Consider the following 5,349-nt stretch of genomic DNA (forward strand, 5'->3'; position numbering starts at 1 on the left):
GGCTGCACCGGCTGTGCCTCATCACCAGGGACCACAGTGGTGCCAGGAGCGGATAGCGGTGGATGGTGCCGAGCGCTTGGAGCTAGGCCCAGCTGTCCCAAGATGCAACAGGAAGCAGCCCAGGAAACCAGGAAAAGCCCACGAAAACCTCGGACCTCCTCAGTTTTTTATAGACTGTGGGCGGAAAGGGGAGGGAACAGTACTGATCTCGGACCCCCCAGGGTCCTACAGACACCACCTGTCCTTCCCTTTCAGGCTGGTAACCCTTAAACCATAACAGCCCTTTAGCCTCTCCTGGAGGCTTCAGCCCCTTACACCAAGGACACTGGCCTACAGACTGGTGGATGCACGGCCCATAGGAGGCTAGCTCTGTTCCTACTGTTCCTTTGCTGTGCTCTGTGCCACTCCCACACCTCAAAGCCTGGGTGAGATGGTGGTGGCCAGTATTTACTTTCATGTTGATGGAAATAGGTTTGAAGAATTGGTGGGAGAACTACATCTACTCAGTGGTACCCTGAGCCTGACTGCAGGCAGAGAAACTTCCCCTCACGTCAGCCTTCGTCTGGGGAAGACCAACAGGAGCACTTATATTTTCAGGTACAACCATGTAACATTTTACACAACTAAAGAAAACAACAGCCTCTTTCCCCAGATGGCCCTAACACATGCACTATGTTCTACCAACACAAGGAGCTCTCTACTTTCCATAGATTTTGTAGCGTTCCAGAGGTAGAAGTTCAGTATGTACCTTTCTATGAATCAGAAAAGGACCTTGTTTAGGTCTCTGACAGAAAGGGACCTTGAAATCCATGTTTTCAGCAGTGGCTGCCCTTCTTTTCTGCAGAACTTTACTTATTTAGTGTGGTTTATCCCCGCACAACATCCGCCACTACAGTGGAAGTGGACTTTCCACCTGCAACTTTTTGGAACACAGAAAGACCACCTTCTCAAGAATAGCACTTACACATACAACAATCATGTAAAAAAATCAGACATTTTGTCCACCATTTTGTCCATGTTTTACCTTTCAATCCAGATAAATACATGGGGCTCATTACAAAAGTAGATTGTACCAGCAGTGCACTTACACCGGCTCTTTTAAGAGTCAAAGTCAACAACCATGCTGCAAAAAACATAGAAGCACCAGTGTCTAGCCAGAAAGAAGCCTGTGTCATGGAAGCGCACCAGAATGGCTGCACACACAAATAATGAGCCCAAACAAGCTTTTAATCTGCAACTGAAATCAAGCAGCCAAGATCTCATTCACCACAACAACGTTCCACTGACATTTAACAAATACAGGTTCAGTATGCTGGTTGGGAATATTACCACGTGCAGCTGACTTAAGAATTCTGATGTTTTAGGCCCAGTGATCCAAATTGCACACTCACCTAAAAAAGGAGGGCTCTCAGTCTTGAAAAGTTACTTTAAATGGCATGCCAACTCAAGCGGAGAGTCTCCCAACTGTAGACCTGCTACTCTGAGAAGTTCCAACTCAAATGTGCCCTCTAACAGGGCCCCATTTATACTCCAGTTGAATCTGATCTGTGGTCAAAAGTATGGTCATGTCAGCCCCCTATTGGTTGAGGACCCCAACTTTCCTGCCTTTCACCCTCACTGTGTGGAATGGACGGGAGCTGTGAAGGGAGGCTGTCCTGATAACGCCAGGGCCAGAAACTTTGGCACTACTTTTGTTGTGTCTTTCTCAGGTCTTTAGCAGGGTGAGTGCATCTGCCACAGTCTGTTACATACGCACTCTGTACGTTCACAGACCTGTTCACACCACTGTCCTGCGCCAGAAAAGGGAGATACCTTTTTACCTCTTAGTCAGATTGCTAGTAGAGTGCAATACTGGCATATCTATCAAGCTCTTGTGGTGAGTGTGTCCTGTTCAGGACACAATAACTATTCCAGACTGGACAAAACCCAGTAAATTCTTCTCTGATGTTTTGCGTAGACATGATACACTTAACTGTTCCCAGTTTTACTTTGGATTATGGTTGTATCTGTTTGCTTTCACTGTTGAGATAACCCCAGTTAGGACCACAAGAGTCTTCAGAGGCTCAGATAAAATTTATATTCAGATTGAGAGCAGCAGTCTAGTGGCAAATATTGCAGGAGGTACATCTTGTACAGTAGTTTTTTCTGATAATTGTCAACTCTTGATGGCTTTACATCCTATGATCCTGCTTCATAGGAAGGACTAAAGGGAATCACGTTTGCTTGGTACTGCACTAAAGAGATGTCAAAGTATAAAAAACATGGAAGTCAGCCCAGGAAGGAGATGCCATCCAGTCCAGAGAGATTTGAAATTATTAACCTTCTCAGGTCCAGTTCAAGCAATACTAGCAGAATCCCTCCTAGGAAGCACTGTATACTACTTTTGTCTAGTGATTCAAAGGGATAGAAGGAGTAGTTATGACAACCAAACTTCCAGTGTGTACCCCAGCTCCCCACTCCTTCTGGCTTTGACATGCCTTGAAAACTGTGGTAGCGCTCAAATTCCAACTGAGAGATTTAGCTTGTCTGGAAAATGCCTGAACTGTAGAACACACAGCCACCCAGTCTACTACTGGTCCTTTTGTTAGAAAACTCTATAGAAATTAGCTTTGACTGGTCTTCCAGAACCTCAGCGGGGGGATCTGGGGCTTACCTCTCTATACATGCTCTGACTTTTACAAAGACTGCACATCAATCCTACATATTTATGGTAAAAGTAACTACTTGGGACAGTAGGTCCACCACAGTCTTCAGACACACATTTAACGTAAATTCTCCTAATAGGGTTGGCAGATGTGCCATCAACCTCCACTGGAGTACAGCCAGAAATGACAAAATTTGTTGTTCAATGCAGTGGATTTTCTGACAGCTATTTACCTCGGACATATAAAGTGATAGTAGCTTCCACTGTACCCAAAACTGCCAAAATATTTACTGTGGAGGAAAATACATTTGGCACAATTACGTACTTTGGTTATTAGCCTAAAACTCCTCCATCTTTCCCCCCACTTGGAGCACCCTCTCAGAAGTACACCTTGATACTTTATGTTCAAATCCGCAATTCCCTCGGGGCATTTACCCAAGTGAGTTTGCATGTCCACATACAGAACCCAGTTAACAGTCAAACAGTAGCTGTTGTGTATCATGAACTGCTGGTCTTGGTGAGCAGTTTAAGCGCAGTGATGACATCTTATCTCCAGACTGGAGATTACTTTAACGCAGGTTACTTGGCTTATAGGGCAACCTTCGTCTTAAAATATATTAAAGACACACCGACTCTCGAGCTCCCTAAGCCTGTTTCAGGAAAGGTTGATTAAAGCAGCCCTGAATATTTCAGTTGAGAGCACAATGGAAATCAACCAAGTAGTTGTTTCTCCTTCTCAAGTCACAGAGGAAGTTGATGAATTGAGCATTAGATCACAAGACCTTGTTGTTAAGAAACTGACAGAAGTAATGAACATGCTGAAGATACAGAGGAATGAGAGCCATTTTTCTGAGGAAGGAGAAATTCAGACCAGTGGAATACTAAGATGCTTCTCTAACATCCTGAGGGCTGCTCTTATGCATGCCAGGAACGTCAATGTTGAGAGAATCCCTTGGGAAACAGTCCTGAAAGTCAAAGGGGTCCAGGAAGGGTAGACTTTCTTTAAGAAAGAAGTCTTAAAGGCACAGCAGCAGGCTGTCCCCATGTGCTGTAAGGTGAACCAGCAGGGAAGATGACTGGCTTGGCTGAGCAGGGAGCTTTTGCTGGAACATAGGGAAAAAAAGAGAGTATATCACTTTTGGAAGAAGGGGCAGGCAACACACGTAGAGTACAGGCATCTTGTTAGGTCATGCAGAGAAAATTAGGAGACTAAAAGCCCAGCTACAACTCAATCTGGCCACTGTCAAAAGAGATAACAAGAAATGTTTTTACCAAGGACATTAACAACAAAAAGAGAGCCAAGGAGAATCTCCATCCTTTAGTGGATGCACCAGGGTGGAGTCACCATCCCTGGAGACATTCAAAAAGCATGTGGATGTGGCACTTCAGGACTTGGTTTAGTGGGCATGGTGGTGTTAGGTTGACAGTTGGACTTGATGATCTTAAAGGTCTCTTCCAAACTTAATGAGATTCTGGTCACTAAACTGGAGAAACATGGATTTGATGGACGGACCACTCGCTGGATAAGGAATTGGGTGCATGGTTGCACTCAGAGAGTTGCAGTCAATGGCCCAATATCCAAATGGACACCAGTGACAAGTGGTGTTCCTCAGGGATCGGTACTGGGACCAGTGCTGTTCAACATCTTTGTCAGTGACATGGACAGTGGAGTTGAGTGCACCCTCAGTAAGTTTGCTGACAACTAGAAGAAGCTGTGCGGTGTGACTGACACAGTGGAGGGAGGGGATGCCATCCAGAGGGACCTGGACAGGCTGGAGAGGTGGGCCCATGCCAACCTCATGAAGTTCAGCAAGACCAAGTGCAGGGTCCTGGACCTGAGTAGGTGCAATCCCAAGCACAAATACAGACTGGGCAGAGAATGCCTCAAGAGAAGTCCTGAGGTGCTGCAGCACCTCCTCTATGAGGACTGGCTGAGAGAGTTCAGCCTGGAGAAAAGGTGACTGGGGAAATCTTATTGCAGTCTTCCAGTTCCTGAAGGGCTCCTACAGGAAAGCTGAGTAGGGACTTTTTACAAGGGCAGGTAGCAATAGAACGAGGAGGAATGGTTTTAAACTGGAAGAGGGTAGATTTAGACTAGATATTAGGAAGAAATTCTTTACTGTGAGGGTGATGAGACACTGGAACAGGTTGCCCAGGGAAGTTGTGGACGCCCCCTCCCCGGGAGTGTTCCAAGCACGGTTTGACGGGGCTTTGGGGCATGGTCTGGTGGGAGGTGTCCCTGCCCATGGCAGGGGTTGGACTGGATGATTTTTAAGGTCCCTTCCAACCAAAACCGTTCTATGATTTTGTGATTCTCTAAGTTGATGCATGTAAGTAATAGACAAATGCATCTAAACAGAGTGATGACTAAAAGAAAGTAGCTTATAGGTAAGGTTTCCCTCTTTTCAAATTTTAGAGCAAATACTCACAATGCATCAACATTCCTCAGTGAGTGATAGCTGAGTATCGAGGAGGGCTGGCTTTGTCCTGGCTATTCATTGTCGACAGACTACCTCGAGGAGTTGGTGCCTGAGAGACCCCACCTCAGGAGAGATACTGGCCACGGCCCACTGTGATCCCGGAGATTTATCCGGGATGACACCGAGGTGAGGAGCTCCAGAGCGGAGGACCACGCCGGGTGACCTTACTGAAGCGACAAAAAGCGGATTAACCGCGGGAAAAACAAAAACCAAGCGTGAAGGCAA

The 5,349-nt window shown here is 46.1% G+C and overlaps 1 pseudogene; it reads left to right on the top strand.

Moving 5' to 3' along the window:
* LOC104542775 overlaps positions 1-3,639 on the top strand; it is a 5,654-nt pseudogene extending 2,015 nt beyond the window's left edge.
* Positions 3,640-5,349: the final 1,710 nt, after the last annotated feature.

Source organism: Mesitornis unicolor, unplaced genomic scaffold (genome assembly GCF_000695765.1).
Source record: "Mesitornis unicolor isolate BGI_N332 unplaced genomic scaffold, ASM69576v1 scaffold33950, whole genome shotgun sequence".
In the NCBI taxonomy this organism is placed as follows: Eukaryota; Metazoa; Chordata; class Aves; order Mesitornithiformes; family Mesitornithidae; genus Mesitornis; species Mesitornis unicolor.